The following is a 17,304-nucleotide window of genomic DNA, read 5'->3' as shown; positions in this document are numbered from 1 at the left end:
ATTTAATGTTTCAATTCCGGAGAGGCAGACCATGAAGGACTATATCTCAGAATGTCTGGTAAGGGTCATATCAGACCTTCCTCATCTCCTGTTGCAGCAGGGTTTTTCTTTGTGAAGAAAAAAGACTGGGGGTTATGCCCCTGCCTAGATTTCCGTTTGGTATCCATATTATTATTATTATTATTAGTTATTGTTATAGCGCCATTTATTCCATGGCGCTTTACATGTGAGGAGGGGTATACATAATAAAAACAAGTACAATAATCTTAAAAAATACAAGTCATGACTGGTACAGGAGAAGAGAGGACCCTGCCCGCGAGGGCTCACAATCTACAAGGGATGGGTGAGGATACAGTAGGTGAGGATAGAGCTGGTCATGCAGCGGATTGGTCGATCGGTGGTTACTGCAGGTTGTAGGCTTGTTGGAAGAGGTGGGTCTTCAGGTTCTTTTTGAAGGTTTCAATGGTAGGCGAGAGTCTGATGTGTTGTGGGAGAGGGTTCCAGAGTAGAGGTGATACGCGAGAGAAATATTGTATACAATTGTGGGAAGAGGAGATAAGAGGGGAGTAGAGAAGGAGGTCTTGTGAGGATCGGAGGTTGCATGTAGGTAAGTACCGGGAGACGAGGTCACAGATGTATGGAGGAGACAGGTTGTGGATGGCTTTGTACGTCATGGTTAGGGTTTTGTAGTGGAGTCTCTGGGCAATGGGGAGCCAGTGAAGGGATTGACAGAGGGGAGAGGCCGGAGAATAGCGGGGGGACAGGTGGATTAGTTGGGCAGCAGAGTTTAGAATAGATTGGAGGGGTGCGAGAGTGATAGAGGGGAGGCCACAGAGCGGGAGGTTGCAGTAGTCAAGGCGAGAGATGATGAGGGCATGGACTAGGGTTTTTGCAGATTCTTGGTTGAGGAATGTACGGATTCATGAAATATTTTTGAGTTGAAGTCGACAGGAAGTGGAAAGGGCTTGGATATGTGGTTTGAAGGAGAGATCAGCGTCAAGGATTACCCCAAGGCAGCGAGCTTGTGGGACTGGGGAGAGTGGGCAGCCATGCACTATAATGGATAGGTTCGTTGGGGGGGTCGCGTGAGATGGGGGAAAGATGATGAATTCTGTTTTGTCCATGTTAAGTTTCAGAAATCTAGCGGAGAAGAAGGATGAAATAGTGTACAGACATTGAGGGATTCTGGTTAGTAGGGAGGTGATATCTGGTCCAGAGATGTAGATCTGTGTGTCATCAGCATAGAGGTGATACTGAAAGCCATGAGATTCTATGAGCTGTCCCAGGCCAAAGGTGTAAATGGAGAAGATAGGGGGCGAGGTGAGGAGGTGGTGTGTGAGTGGGAGACGCTGAATGTCCAGTCTGTTAGGTATGATGAGATCCAGGATAGGGCCAAATCTGTGATGCCAAGGGATGAGAGGGTCTGTAATAATAGGGAATGGTCCACTGTGTCAAAGGCAGCCGACAGGTCAAGGAGGAGGAGGACAGAGTAGTGTCGCTTGCTCTTGGCAGTTAAGAGGTCATTGGTGACCTTAGTTAGGGCAGTTTCAGTGGAATGGTGTGACCGGAAGCCAGATTGTAAGCGGTCAAAAAGGGAGCAAGACGAGAGATGGGAGGACAGTTCAAGGTAGACGTGTTGTTCCAGTAGTTTGGAGGCATAAGGGAGAAGTGATATAGGGCGATAGCTAGATACATAGGATGGGTCAAGAGAGGGTTTTTTGAGGATAGGTGTGATGGAGGTATGTTTAAAGCTTGAGGGGAAAACACCAGTTGTTAGTGATAGGTTGAAGAGATGGGTTAGGGTTGGGATGAAGACTGTGGTCAGGTTTGGGATGAAGTGGGATGGGATCGGGTCAAGTGCACAGGTGGTGAGATGCAATCTTGAGAGTAGAGTGGAGAGTGGATTTTCTGTAATGGTGGAGAAGTTGGTTTTGGAGGTGGAGGGCTGGGAAGTCGGGAGGAAGGGCTCTGGGGGTTGTTGACCAAAACTGTCTCTGATGCTATCAATCTTCTGCTTGAAAAATGAGGCAAAGTCTTCAGCTGAGATAAGTGGGGAGGGAGGAGGTGCTGGGGGACGGAGGAGAGAATTGAAGGTGTTGAATAACTGTTTAGGGTTGTGAGACAGGGAGGATATGAGAGATGAGAAGTTGCTTAGCTGTGGCGAGTGTGGTCTTGAAAGTAGTGAGGGACTGTTTGAATACGATGAAGTGCTCGTTGGAGTGGGATATTTTCCATCTGCGCTCAGCAGCCCTGGAAGCTCGCCTCAGTTCTTTGGTCAGGCTGGTGTGCCAGGGCTGTCTGTTGATTTTGCAAGCTTTGGTATGTGTTAGGGGGTCAGCAGATTCCAAAGCTACAGCTACTGTGGTGTTATATAGAGCGGCAGCGTCATCCACATTGTGTATGGAACTTATGTCTGTGAGAGGGAGGAGGGATTCAGAGAATGAATGTAGGTCAAGATGTTTAAGATTTCTGCGAGGGTGTGAAAGTTTGTGGGGTGGGGATTGTAGACATGGAGTGGAGAGAGATGAGAATGTGAGAAGGTTGTGGTCAGAGAGAGGAAGAGGTGAGTTAGAGAGGTTAGATAGGGAGCAGAGGCGGGTGAAGATGAGGTCCAGTGTGTGACCATCTTTGTGGGTGGCTGCAGAAGACCATTGAGTGAGGCCAAAGGAGGAAGTGAGAGATAGAAGTTTAGTGGCAGCTGAGAGGGAAGTGTCAATGGGGATGTTGAAGTCGCCCATGATGATAGTAGGGATGTCCGCGGAAAGGAAATGAAGTAGCCAGGTGGTGAAGTGGTCAAAGAACGTGGTGGCTGGCCCTGGGCGGCGGTAAATGACAGCCAGTTGGAGGTTGGAGAGGGAGTAGATGCGCACAGAGTGCAACACAAAGGAAGGGAGGGTAACAGAGCGTGGAAGTGGGATTGGGGTGAAGGAGCAGTTATCTGACATGAGAAAACCAACTCCTCCACCATGTTTGCTGCTGAGGTGGGGTGTGTGAGAAAGGTGGAAGCCACCGTAAGAGAGTGCAGCAGGGGAGGCTGTGTCAGAAGGGGTGAGCCTGGTTTCGGTGATGGCGAGGAAGGAAAGTTTGGTAGTAACAAAAAGATCATGGATGTAGGAAAGCTTGTTGCAGACAGAGGGAGCGTTCCACAGAGCTCCTGTTAGAGGGACTGGGGAAGCGGGGGCTGGGTGAATGGGTATAAGGTTAGAGAGGTAACGGAAGGTTGTGATAGAGTGTGGATGGGAGGTAGAAATGACTGTGGGAATATGGTGAGGAGGACCAGGATTTGGAGAGATATCACCAGCAGTGAGAAGGAGCAGAGAAAGTGTTAGCAGGTGGGAGCAGGAGAGGGCATGAGGTGGCTGTCTGTGTTTGGAGACAGAGGATTGTATGCTAAGGAACAGTTCTGAGGAGGAGGTGAGATGGATGGGGAGGATTGAAGCAGAGATAAACAGTTCCTTCCTTGGTGTGGGGATTGGGGAAGGTAGCAGAAAGTGATGGATTATAGGGGTGAAAGTGAAAACAAACAGAAACATTGTTTACAGTGACTGGCCAGTTACCTTCAGTTCCCTTCATATACTCTCCCTCTCATTCCTGACACTCTTAATCAAATCATCTGGGCAAAGTGAGGCAAAGTGAGATCAAACTGGATCTCAGGGGGACATATAACGTCCTCCATATAAAGGAGGGGAATGAGTAGTGGAAGACTGCCTTTAATACACCAGAGAGACACTACGAAAACCTTGTGATGCCATTTGGGCTGACTAATGCTCCCGCAGAATTTCAGTACTTTGTAAATGACATCTTTCGTCACCTAGTAGTATTATCGTCCACCGGTTTTCTCATGAATCCAGTGAAAGTCTGGGCGATACTTTATTGAAATTGTCCTGAAGACTTAAAGGCTTTAAAAAGGTTTTTAGGGTTTGCCAATTACTACCGTAAATTTATCAAGAAGTTTTCTGTAGTGGCCAAATCACTGACCACTGACGGATATGACCAGGACAGGTACGGACGTTCCTAAATGGTCCAGTGAGGCATTTGCTACTTTAACCTCTTTACCACATTGGATGTATAGATACATCCAAGGTGGCCTCCCCCTGTTTGCCAGGGTCTCTGGCGATGAGCCCACAACTTTCCGGCACATGTCAGCTGATTCTGAACAGAATTAATCTGATCAGTAAATGGCATAACCAGTTTTTTTGGTCGACGCAACATTGTATTAAAATGCAATAACGGGCGATCAAAAGATCTCATTTTATGCCCCCCTGCACAGCCCCTCATTTTATTCCGCTCATCATCACAGCCTCACATTTTATCCGCTCCTCTTCAAAGCCACTCAGTTTATTCATCATCTGCACAGCCCCTCAGTTTATTCCCTCCCATCTGCACAGCCCCTCAGTTTATTCCCCCATCTGCACAGCCCCTCAACTTATTCCCCATCTGCAGAGCCCGTCTGTTTATTCCCCCATCTGCAAAGCTTGTTAGTTTATACTCCCATCTACACAGCCACTCCATCCCCCCATCTGTACAGTCCCTCCATTCCCCCCATCAGCACAGTTCTCCCCCGGAAGAAGGCACGCATGCCGAAACGCGCGTAGGGGTGGTGGCGCCGCAGGTCTGAAGTAAATATGCTGCACGAGTGGATATAACTCCCTTAATGTTTTCCTCTGTGTTGTTGCTGAATGCTTTTTACCAGCTTAATGTATTATGTTCCCTTTTTAGTGGACTCGCTATGCACATGTGTTATGATTAACTAAGAGCATTAGTACTATTACATGCATGTTTGTAGCCTCCGACCTGTAGCTCCCTCTAGTTGTCATTCATCAGAGTATCCCACAGATTGTTAGGATTTGATTTTATATGTGTTTTGTATAATAAAAATTATTGTGTTTGATTTTGAGCCCGTTCATGCAATTTTTTCTATGTAGGGATAATTTAATAAGAAAAAAAGAACTACTACTAGCTGCCACCACCAATCTTTTCTGCAGGCCGATTGGATACCCGATACATGTAGTGTATGGTTTCAAGGGTGCGGTTTACAGAGCAATGGGAACAGAGCTATTACATTTTGTATATTTCATCCAGAAAGATAGGCAGTGTTTATAAAAAAATATACAAAGATGATACAAAATGGGGACAAAACAAGATGATATATACAATTACATAAAATAAAAAGAAATGAAGAAAAATAACTACTAAACCGGATGTCACTGAAACGGCTCAGAACTTAGCAGAGGGAAGAAGCACTCCAATTGGAAAAATAGACCACCCTCACAGCAAACTATGACTTCTAGAATGAACAATGACCCAAACCGAAATGCTGATTTTTATTAGCTCAAGGTTATGCTCACATAGTGTCAGACTGGAGCACCTTGGGCCCACCAGAGAAAATCATCCTTTGGACCCATTATGTAGCTACATAGAAATAAATACAAAACCACCAATTGTGTGGTAAAACATGCTAATATCAGGGTATAATATAAGATAATACACATCTTAATGATATAGAAGGGGTTGGGGCAGCCTCCCTCATACAACATAATGTAGCCCCCCTCATAGAATATAATATAGATCCCTCATAGAATATAATGCAGCCCCCCCCATAGAATTATTGCAGTCATACAGTATTATGGCCCCCACATACTCACTCTCACTGATTTATGCCATATTTGACAGACCATTAGATGCACCTAAGCTTTAGAGGAGGAAAATAGAAAAAAACTTACCCTATATACTCGAGTATAAGCCGACCCGAGTATAAGCCGACCCCCTAATTTTGCCACAAAAAACTGGGAAAACTTAATGACTCGAGTATAAGCCTAGGGTGGGAAATGCAGCAGCTACTGGTAAATGTCAAAAGTAAAAATAGATACCAATAAAAGTAAAATTTATTGAGACATCAGTAGGTTAAGTGTTTTTGAATATCCATATTGAATCAGGAGCCCCATATAATGCTCCATACAGTTTATGATGGGCCCCATAAGATGCTCCATATTAAAATATGCCCCATATAATCCTGCATAAAGGTTAATAATGGCCCCATAAGATGCTCCATAGACACATTTGCCCAATATAATGCTGCACAAATGTTGATTATGGCCCCATAAGATGCTCCATAAAGATATTTGCCCCATATAGTGCTGCACAAACATTGATCATGGCTCCATACAGACACTTGCCCCATACAGACACTTGCCCCATATAGTGCGGCACAAACGTTATGGCCCCATACAGACACTTGCCCCATATAGTGCTGCACAAACGTTATGGCCCCATACAGACACTTGCCCCATTTGCTGTTGCTTCGATAAAAAAAAAAAAAAAATCACATACTCACCTCTCCATCGCTCAGGCCCCCAGTACTTTCAATATTCACCTGCTCCTTGTTTCGGCGCTGCTCCATCTTCAGCGTCTCCTGCACTGACGTTCAGGCAGAGGGTGCGCACTAACCACGTCACCGCGCCCTCTGACCTGAGCGTCACAGCTGAAGTCGGAGCGGCGCCGGAACGAGGAGCAGGTGAATATCGCGCAGCGCAGCGCTACCCTCCCCGTTATACTCACCTGCTCCTGGTGCGGTCCCTGCACGTCTGTTCCCTGGCGCCGGCAGCTTCTTCCTGTACTGAGCGGTCACCGTTACCGCTCATTACAGTAATGAATATGCGGCTCCACCCCTATGGGAGGTGGAGCCGCATATTCATTACAGTAATGAGCGGTACCACGTGACCGCTCAGTACAGGAAGAAGCAGTCAGCGCCAGGGAAAAGACGTGCAGGGACCGCATCAGGAGTAGGTGAGTATAATTAGACAGCCCCTGCTCCCCCTCCCCTGCCGGCCCCTGGATATGACTCGAGTATAAGCCGAGAGGGGGACTTTCAGCCCCAAAAAATGAGCTGCAAATCTCAGCTTATACTCGAGTATTTATACGGTAAGTAAAAAATGTGGTCAATTCTGTACTAATATTCCCCACTCTGGTATATAAATGTCCCCTATTCAGGTATACATGGCCCCCTCATCATCATCCTGGTATACATGGCGCTCTCATCCCTATCCTGGTATGACTCCCTCATCACCATCCTGCTATGTATGGCCCTCATCCTGGTATTGTCACCTTATCCCTATCTTGGTATGCATGGCACCCTCATCCCCATCCTGGTATGCATGACACCCTCATCCCCATTCTGGTATACATGGCCCTCTCATCCCTATCCTGGTATGAATGGCCCCAATCCCCATCCTGGAATACATTGTGCCCTCATCCCAAACCTGGTATGCATGACCCCCTCATACCCAGCCTGGTATGAATGGCCCCCTCATCACTATCCTAGTATGAATGCCCCCCTCATTCTGGATTCTGGTATGCATGGTCCACTCATCCCTATCTTGGTATGCATGACCCCCATCCCCATCCTGGTATGCATGGCCTCCATCAAAAAACATAAACCATTCTACTTACCTTCCCTGCGCTCCCTCGCAGCGTCCTGTTCTGATACCAGAAACTAATTTCAGCTTGTAAGCAGCGCATCACAGTAATGTGATGCGCTGCTTACAAGCCAAGGACAGCTGCAGTAATATTCATTGCTCCCCATGTCTGGGACTATAGGAGTGGAGAGCAGTGAATATTCATTTGACTATAATAGCGGGCAGTGTTAGCCACAGATGCATGCTTCCTGCTGCTGTGTGATCATGTGTGCCCACTACTAATGGAAATTAATATTCACTGCTCTCCACTCCCATGGACGGATTAAGTTGGAGGTGTTAGAATGACCTTACTTTGATGTGAGTGAATACGTTATGTTCGTTCCTTCTCTACGACAATGGAAATATATCTCCCATAAACACCAGATCAATAAAATCCCCAATATTCATCACTAACCCCTGGCACCTGCAAGGCTGTGAGATTCTCTTCTTTTAATTACCTGGTCGCTTTGATAAAAGAAAGCTTATGCCACTGCATAAACAAATATCAGCCTCAATGTCTTTTTCCCACAGAAAAACTCCTGTTGTCATTACCTGGTCACTGCTGGCGCCGCTACTTCAGTGGAGATGAAGTGTCAGATCTTTCTCTTTCTTCCCGTTTTGATTAGTTTTTCTCTTCCTCAGTTATAACTAGTTTTCTCTCCTATGTTCAACGTGAGGGTGATATGTCCCCTTCTCTGGAAATGTCTGTATGGATTTTATATTTTCTCTATGACAACCACCATATACACTGCTCAAAAAAATAAAGCGAACACTAAAATCTCACATCCTAGATATCTCTGAATGAAATATTCCAGTGATAAATCTTCATTCGTTACATAGTGGAATGTGTTGAGAACAATAAAACCTAAAAATTATCAATGTAAATCACAACTAATATCCCACGGAGGTCTGGAGTTGGAATGATGCTCAAAATCAAAGTGGAAAATGAAGTTACAGGCTGATTCAACATCAGTAGAAATGCCTCAGGACAAGGAAATGATGCTCAGTAGTGTGTGTGGCCTCCAAGTGCCTGTATGATCTCCATACAATGCCTGGGCATACTCCTCATGAGGCGGCGGATGGTCTCCTGAGGGATCTCCACCCAGACATGGACTAAAGCATCCACCAACTCCTGGACAGTCTGTGGTGCAACGTGGTGGAGGGTGCGAGACATGATGTCCCAGATGTTTTCAATCGGATTCAGGTCTGGGGAATGGTACCTAATGGCAGTAAGGCTACCTTTGGCAAGCACATGGAGGGCTGTGTGGCCCTCCAAAGAAATGCCACCCCACACCATTACTGACCCACTGCCAAATCGGTCATGCTGAAGAATGTTGCAGGCAGCAGATCGCTCTCCATGGCGTCTCCAGACTCTGTCACATCTGTCACTTGTGCTCAGTGTGAACCTGCTTTCATCTGTGAATAGCACAGGGTGCCAGTGGCGAATTTGCCAATCCTGGTGTTCTGTGGCAAATGCCAAGCTTCCTGCACAGTGTTGGGTTGTGAGCACAACCATCATCTGTGAATGTCGGGCACTCAGACCATCCTCATGGAGTTGGTTTCTAACCATTTGTGCAGACACATGCACATTTGTGGCCTGCTGGAGGTAATTTTGCAGGCAGTGCTCCTCCTGTTCCTCCTTGCACAAAGGCGGAGGTAGCGGTCCTGCTGCTGGGTTGTTGCCCTCCTACGGCTTCCTCCACTCTCCTGGTGTACTAACCTGTCTCCTGGTAGCGCCTTCAGCCTCTAGACACTACGCTGACAGACACAGCAAACCTTCTTGCCACAGCTCGCATTGATGTGCCAACCTGGATGAGCTGCACTATCTGAGCCACTTGTGTGGGATGTAGAGTCCGTCTCATGGTACCACGAGTGTGAAAGCACAACCAACATTCAAAAGTGACCAAAACATCAGCCAGAAAGCATTGGTACTGAGATGTGGTCTCTGGTCCCAACCTGCAGAACCACTCCTTTATTGAGGGTTCCATTTGCACAACAGTTTGTGAAATTGATTGTCAAACTGTGTTCCTCAGTTGTCAGTTTGATTTCACAGAAGTTTGATTTACTTGGAGTTATATTCTGTTGTTTAAGTGTTCCCTTTATTTTTTTCAGCAGTGCATGTAGGGCAGAAGTCCTGAGAATTTGCATGGATCGGACTCACTGACCTTGCTCCGTACATGATGGATGCCAGCTGTTTTACACAGCAGTCACCTGTCAGTAACTGCTGTAATTGCAATTGGAGTTAGCTCGGATTGCAACAAATGCTGTGATTAACAGTGCTCATGACTTCTAAGTGGTTAGATATGAGGACGTCCCAAAGGCTTTAGTTGTAAACCCCATTGCGTTGTCAGTGAGTCCCAATAATCTCAGGGACAACAGCCTTACAATCGTCATAACAAACCCCAAATAATCTCACGCACAGACTTTATATTAAAAATCCAATTTTTTTTTTCTCCTCTCCATGGCTATGAATTCTAAGTCATGCGAGCAGTGGGGTGTGGACTGTATGTACAATATTGCTCCGGGGTAGCTCGGCACAGTCCAGGGTGGCACAGGTTGTAAATACATCCTGCTCTCTGTATATTGGCGTGTCTTTTTATGTGCATATCTATATTTTTAGTTATCTTCTTATGTGCTCACAAGGGTGTGTACCTTTACATGTACATTCATGGCTGTCACTTTTACTGTATAGGGTACTTGTTACTGTATGGTTGCCAAATAAAGACTTTACTGAAAAACATGTTGCAGGTAGCTGTGAATGAGCTCAATAAGCTCCCGTCCTCCTCCTCCCTCCAGCCCTGTCTCTATATAATGAGCAGAGGACGCCCAGCTGGGCTCAGTCCTGGGTCTGTCTGGAGGAAGGTACAGTAGGTACAGACATTACTCCATATACTGTCTGCGGTGTGGTGTGGCGTGGTGCCATAAGTGCATCCTCACTGCTGTATTGGTGGCTCACATGAATGCATCATTATACTGAATCAATGGGGAATTGTCTACTATTCTGTACTGACAGTTGTATTTCAGGGTAATTTACGGCATAGATTGGGATTCTGAAGTTCCAATAATGTTAACGCTAATTGATTTATTTGATTTTATGACATTTTTTATTATTACATGTCTATTGTTGCATTTCTATTATTACGTTTGTATTACTACATTTCCACTATCATTTTTCTATTATTATATTTACGTTATTATTCTATCTCTATTATGACGTTTTTATTACTACATTTCTATTATTACATTTCCATTATTATTATATTTCTGTGTTGACATTTCTATTACGTTTCTATTATTACATTTTTATTATTACGTTTCTATCAGTTTCCATTATTATTATTTTTCTATTACCACATTTCTATTACTACGTTTTGGTTATTACTTTTCCATTATTTTCTATTACTAGTTACTACATTTCTGTTATTACTTTTCCATTATTATTATATTTCTATTGTGAGGTTTCTATCATTGCAGTTCTATTATTACGTTTCTATTAATACGTTTCTATTACTGCGATTCTATTATGTATTTATTATTCGTTTTTATTATTACATTTCTAGCGTTACATTTCTATTATTACGTTTCTATTATTACTTGTCCCGTTTTGTCGTTAATTTGCAATTCCATTATAAATATATCATTATTACGTCTTTTAATAGTAAAGAACAGTTTGTAGGTAAATCAGAAGAATTTTATTGTAATCTCTATATTTTACCCTAATGTTGCTGTTTTATTTATTTCATGTTGCTTATATAGCACCAACATATTCCATAGCATTGTAGAGCTCTGTTCACAATTTAATTTCTCATCCATTTTCTTTAGATAGTTTTCGGCTGAACTTTCATTTGACCTACAGCTATCTCTAAGCCTCCAGTCCCCTATACATGCATGCTCAACAAAGAGAGTTACCAGTGTGAGACATGTAATGACTGACAGTCTGCTCTTAACAATAAATCACAAAAATACATGCGTATCACAAGGGATTAACAATATTAACCGATCAATAATGATACATCATTTCTTTTCGAGCATAGGAAAACAGGCACCTAGATATATCCAAAATGCCTCCCTGGTCAGCAGACGTATTTTAATGTCTAAACCTCTAGGCAGTCTGTGCACTCTTTCGATGCCGAACACTCTCAGAGAGGCAGTAGGGCGACCATGGCGGGTAATAAAGTGCTTTGATGCGTGAAAAACTGAACGGTTTGAACTAGAAGAAATAATATCAGTAAGGTTCTGAAACACGGATTCTAAGCTTTGTGGTAGTATATCCTACTGTATGCCTAGGAAGACGACTGCTAGCGTGTAAAATGGTGTCACGTGATAAAGGTTTAGCATAGGTAGATGTAAAAATAGGATAGTCACATATGGTAAATCTAAAAAAAAATAGACGAATGGGTAAAGGTCAAATTACAATGATTATCAAGGACTATATCAAGGACTCATAATACAGGATCATATGTCCACAGTGGGGTCATTAAGTCTCAGTGAGGAGGTTTTCTCCTATGTCTTATCAGTTGGGCAAATACTGGTATGTCCGGAAGGACTGTATTTGGAGAGATGGTACAGCGGTAATTAGAGCTGTGTGAAGATCCCTTTGTAGATGTATCAGAGAGCACGTTTCGGGGGTGGGTGGTGGCAATTGTGTTGCACGTCTAAGACATAGGAGAAAACCTCCTCACTGAGACTATACTCGTTACTCGAGATTTCTCGAGCACGCTCGGGTGACCTCTGAGTATTTTTTAGTGCTCGGAGTTTTAGTTTTCCTCACCTCAGCTGAATGATTTACATCTCTTACCAGCTTGATTACATGTGGGGATTCCCTAGCAACCATGCAACCCCCACATGTACTTATGCTGGCTAACAGATGTAAATCATTCAGCTGCGGCAAGAAAAACTAAATCTCCGAGCACTAAAAAATACTCGGAGGACCCCCGAGCATGCTCGGGAAATCTCGAGTAACGAGTATATTCGCTCATCACTATTAATGACCCCACTGTGGACATATGATTCTGTATTATGAGTCCTTGATCTAAATACAGACAATGCTCCAGCAGTCAGTATACTGAAGAAGGTCAAATGATGACCAAAACGTTTATTGGACTGCAGTAAAATTATTCATTCACCATACCTACATAAGTTGAGTGACAAATTTTATTTAATTTTTATAAAGACATAAATCCTCAGAATAATCACTGTGCTTAACAAGATGGTGTTTTACAGGCCCTAATGATACATCTTGTGATATAGGTGTATATAGTGCAACTACATCACAACTTAGCCATGAGAAATCTTTTTTTTCCAAATTATGACAGCAAATTGATTCAGTATATCTCTAGAATCCTTAAAAAAATAGTATTTTATGAAAGGGGATGAATGAGACAATCTATCCAATCACTAAGATGCTCTGAGGTTGAGCCAATGCCCAAAATAATTGGGCGCATTGGAGATGGATCTGTTGCTTTGTGTACCTTAGGTAGAGAATAGTGATGAGCGAGGATACTCGGGTTATCTCTGAGTATTTATGACTGCTCGGAGATTTAGTTTTCATCACGGCAGCTGCATGATTTACAGCTATTAGCCAGCTTGATAACATGTGGGGATTCCATAGCAACCAGGCAACCCCCACATGTACTCAGCCTGGCTAGCAGCTGTAAATCATGCAGAAGCGGCAAGGAAAACTAAATCTTCGAGCAGTCATAAATACTCAGAGATTACCCGAGTATACTCGCTCATCACTAGTAGAGAATGCATTATTGGAGTAATTGGATGATCCACCAATAGATAGTCTCTCTGTGATATAGTGAGTACCCCAAAGAAACTTTGGGGTTTTTGTATTTTAGACTTTGGGTCATGTGTTAATTTATGATAAATAGATAAATCTTCCAGCAAGAGTGTGATTTGTGATAAACATTAGTATCCAATACTACCACCATGCCACCGTTATCTGCCATTCATATAGTGAAGGTGATTCAGCCACCTTATCATCTTGAAGATATAAGTCAAGAAAAGGAATACGGTCACCCGGGAGACATTGTGTGAATCTCAAATTGAGATAATAAGAATTCAGATATGACACGAATGAAAGCATGGACGATATGTCACCAGACCAAACAATGAGCAGGTCGTCGACATATCGTCCGTACCAAATCAGATTGGTCAGAAATGGATTAGAATAATGAGAAATATTATTCTCCTCCCACCACGCCATATAAAGAATCGTGAGTAAAGGGGAGAAACTTATCTCTTCTACATTTATTAGTCTGATATCATGATGTCAGCTTGGGGAAATGTTTAATGTGGGTGTTTTTTTTTGAGGGGAGAAAAAAAAACTTTTCATTTTTTTGAAAACTTTTTTTGAATTGATATATTTAACATTTTTAATTATTCTATCATTGTTGCAGTTCTAGTTATCAGAGTACATATGTGATGCTTATTTCTATTACTGCAATAATTCTGTTCATTTATTCATGCGCTGGAGCTTCTGTGTTCTGCTCTTCTCCAAATCAGTTTCCTAATACCTTTAGGTTAGGTTATCCAGCTCAATATGTGTTTCCTCGTCATCGCTGTTACTAGCGGGTGCGCGACGCTATCAGCACATGCACAATCAGATCTCACCTATTCCCTTCTTGCAAATGGCGATACCCGTGTTTAGATGCTACCGCACATGCGCGGAAGCACTATTCTTTGATTGGTAAAGAGCTGTCATGCGCAGTAGGCATCAGTGGACGCCGAGTATGGCACGATATTAGAGTCTAGGATGAGGTGAGTCATTATGCTAGATAATCCACATATGTGTACCGAAAGATAATTTACTGTTCCTGCTGTATTTTAGATACTTTATGCATTGTCTATTGCACTATATGCACTTTACCTGCATTCAATGTAGAAGGTTTATCACACATTGTCATCAGTGTTTGCATATCATATTACCTTTTGGATAATGTTCCCTAATTACTGTATATCTTAAACATCAATTATGTAAATGTATACACCTATAAAAGGTGGACTCTGTCAGTTGTTTGTTACTTGAAAAAGGCTAACATCCCTGAGCTGAAACGTTGCTACTTTGGGATATAAAATAGCACTTTTTTTCACCTTTAACTGGTTTGCTGCATCCATTTTTTATCTTCTATACTGAGGTTTGGTGGTTGCCTTGGAGGCACTTCACCCAGGTACGCTGTCTGCCTGTTGCTGCTTTTTCACTCTTTTTTCTATAGATATATAGATAATAGATAGATGATAGATAATAGATAGATAAATAGATAGATTGATGCAGTGATGAGGCAGTGACCCAGCCAAGTTCCAAACAAAAGTCTCTTTAATGTGTTTACTTCACAGCATTAATATCCAACTCATATAAACACAGCATACGATATCCTCTGGATCGCAGCCGGGCACATATCCTCTGGGTTACAGTCACAAAACACGCCAGTCCACCTCTGACCAGTTGCTGTGGGCGACTGCACTGCCGTGTTAATGTCTCTTTACTCACAGCAATAAACAGTGCACGATATCCTCCGGATCGCAGCCGGGAACCATATCCTCCAGTTTACAGTCACTAAACACACCAGTCCACCTCCTGATACCAGTTGCCATGGGCGACTGCACCTCTGTACATGCTGTGGGTGCCAGGCATCTCAGCTACCCTGGCTGCTTGGCTCACTTGCCTGTGTTGCCTCACACAGGATCTCTGCAGAACCGACTGCTCTGCCCTCTAGCATACACCAGACTGACACTGAATCTGACCCTGACACACCCAAACCCTATACTGCAGGGTTTTTAACTAGCAACCTGTGGCCTTCAGCCATATGGAAAACCCAGCCAGGAATGAAACAGACTGCAACTACCATCATGCAGTCTCTTTCAATACACAAAGGCCCAGAGGAGGTTTTCCCTAAATCTGCCTTGAACAACAGCATGTCCAAGACCTATACTCACTTTAATCTGCATTGTAACCACAGCTATGCCTGTGACTGGAATGTCCTCTCATGACCTCAATATGCCTCCCTGCACATCCTGGGGGGAACATACAGTGAACCCTACATGTAACTCCAGTCACTGCCTCACATACCCCCTCCCTCTGTTCAAACCTGTGGGGTTGAACACTCGTCACCCCGCATGACCTTGTGACACCCCTGCCCGCCACTGTACTGAGAAACCAAAGTAGTGACCGGAACCATCGGTTGACGCATGCATCCCTTCCCTTTGTGTTTCTCCTCCATACTTTGTTATATGACCATCCACCTCCCCGCTCTCCATTGCAGAAGACAAGCCCACTTTCCTAACAGTAAATTTGGCCAGTTTTGGGTGGTCTCGACTTTATTTATTTGGGGTTCACTAACCCCGCTGCTCATTCCATGACATAAGTACCTGCCCCCAGGCGTCTGGAACTGTTTCCTCTGTTCCCTTACCCATGCCTCGTTGACTGCGTCACGCTGAAACGCCGCGATCTGCCCCGGCAACTTCGGGCATACATCCATACCACGTCGCACCTGAGTGCGAGAGCTCTATCTATTTTACCCTGACCCCCGGCCACATCCTTGGCCAGTGCCATAGAGTTCCTCGTGCAAACGTCCCTAGAAACCTCTGCGACCACACACTCTCTGTTCCTCCCAGCGTTCTTTTTATAAGTGCGTTTTTTATATCTGCGTCTCTGCGTGGGACCCTGGAACTGAGCTGTCCCGAACTTACCAGGGACATTTCCAGCTCGAGGTTCAGTGGGGTCTCCACGACCTTTCCTGCCACAACCTCTAGGGGGAACATATCAGGGTTACACTCTGTCCCTAGGTTGGCAATCCCTATGGCAGGAATACCTGACTTGGGATCTTCGTGTTCTACCCCTGAAACAACATTTACCTTGTGAGAGTTGATACTGGTCTCTCACAGGGACCAGAACAGGGGCAAGTCTCATCCCAAAACAGCCCCATATGGAAGTGCAACACCCGCTAGGGCCGTGGGGTACTCAGAACTGGGTCACACGGCTCTTAAAGGAGTGGTCACGGCAGCGGTGACCCAGTCTGTGGTCCTGGGCACGCAATAAAAATAAAAGGGAAGTTCATAAGGTATTGTAGGTGACGCCACCTGTGGTGTTCGGCTATAAATAGCCAACGCTGCTTAAGAGGACCACTGGGGCTGATGGTGATGCAGCTGGGATGGTTGTGCTCACCACAGGTGGGGTGGGGCCCCAGGGCTACCGATACAGTTTTGTAAGGGACTTGTGGACTTTGAGGTGCAGGACTGAGGGTGCAGGAATAACTAGAGAACACAAGGGTTGCAGTTTTCTTTACCTTTAATCCCAGGTTGCAGGTGCAGTCCAGGGCAAAAGTCACAGCTGGTGATTGAGGTACGGGCAGCCTGGAAGCAATTCAGAACCCACCTAGTTAGGTGGGGTTGGAGGCCTTCCTGCTGCGCTGTTCTCTGGGTGCTTGGTGCTTTTAGTTCTCCTCAGATCCCTCTCTCAGTCTGTCCACTAAATGAAACACTACCCACATGGCAGGCAGCTTGAGCCTGTTCCAGGTGTCACTCCTTCGTGGTGACTCCAGGCTATAGTGTGCTGCTGTGCCTCAGGGTGTCAGCTGGGGCCAGGAGACCTGCAATCTCCTGCCCTCCGGATTTAGTTGCTTGGCCTGCAGTTCCCACACAACCACGGACTCCGGTGTCCTGTCTTTGGCGCTCAGTCCTGGGGTGAGCTCAGTAGCAGCTCCAATCCCCCAGATTCTCCTCACTTGCCTCTTCCTCCTTCTCTGTATGCTCCCTCACACTGACTAAGACTAACTAACCCTGCCTTCAGACCAGAACTTATAGGGAAGTTCCCCTAAAAACTTGGGTTTAGAGCTCCCCCTTCTGG

General features: G+C 44.7%; 1 protein-coding gene across 1 annotated transcript in view; it reads left to right on the top strand.

Moving 5' to 3' along the window:
- The first annotated feature begins 10,293 nt into the window (after positions 1-10,293).
- The window catches only part of LOC138662662 (keratin, type I cytoskeletal 18-like), a 48,316-nt gene continuing 41,305 nt past the window's right edge, over positions 10,294-17,304 (top strand). Inside the window, exon 1 of the mRNA XM_069748528.1 lies at positions 10,294-10,325. The gene's annotated coding sequence lies outside the window, so the exon portion shown is untranslated. The remainder of the gene's footprint in view (positions 10,326-17,304) is intronic.

The sequence above is a fragment of the Ranitomeya imitator genome, chromosome 2, assembly GCF_032444005.1.
Source record: "Ranitomeya imitator isolate aRanImi1 chromosome 2, aRanImi1.pri, whole genome shotgun sequence".
Classification (NCBI taxonomy): domain Eukaryota; kingdom Metazoa; phylum Chordata; class Amphibia; order Anura; family Dendrobatidae; genus Ranitomeya; species Ranitomeya imitator.
The sequence above is the reverse complement of the archived record's forward strand: the minus strand, read 5'-3'. Positions and strand labels throughout refer to the sequence as shown.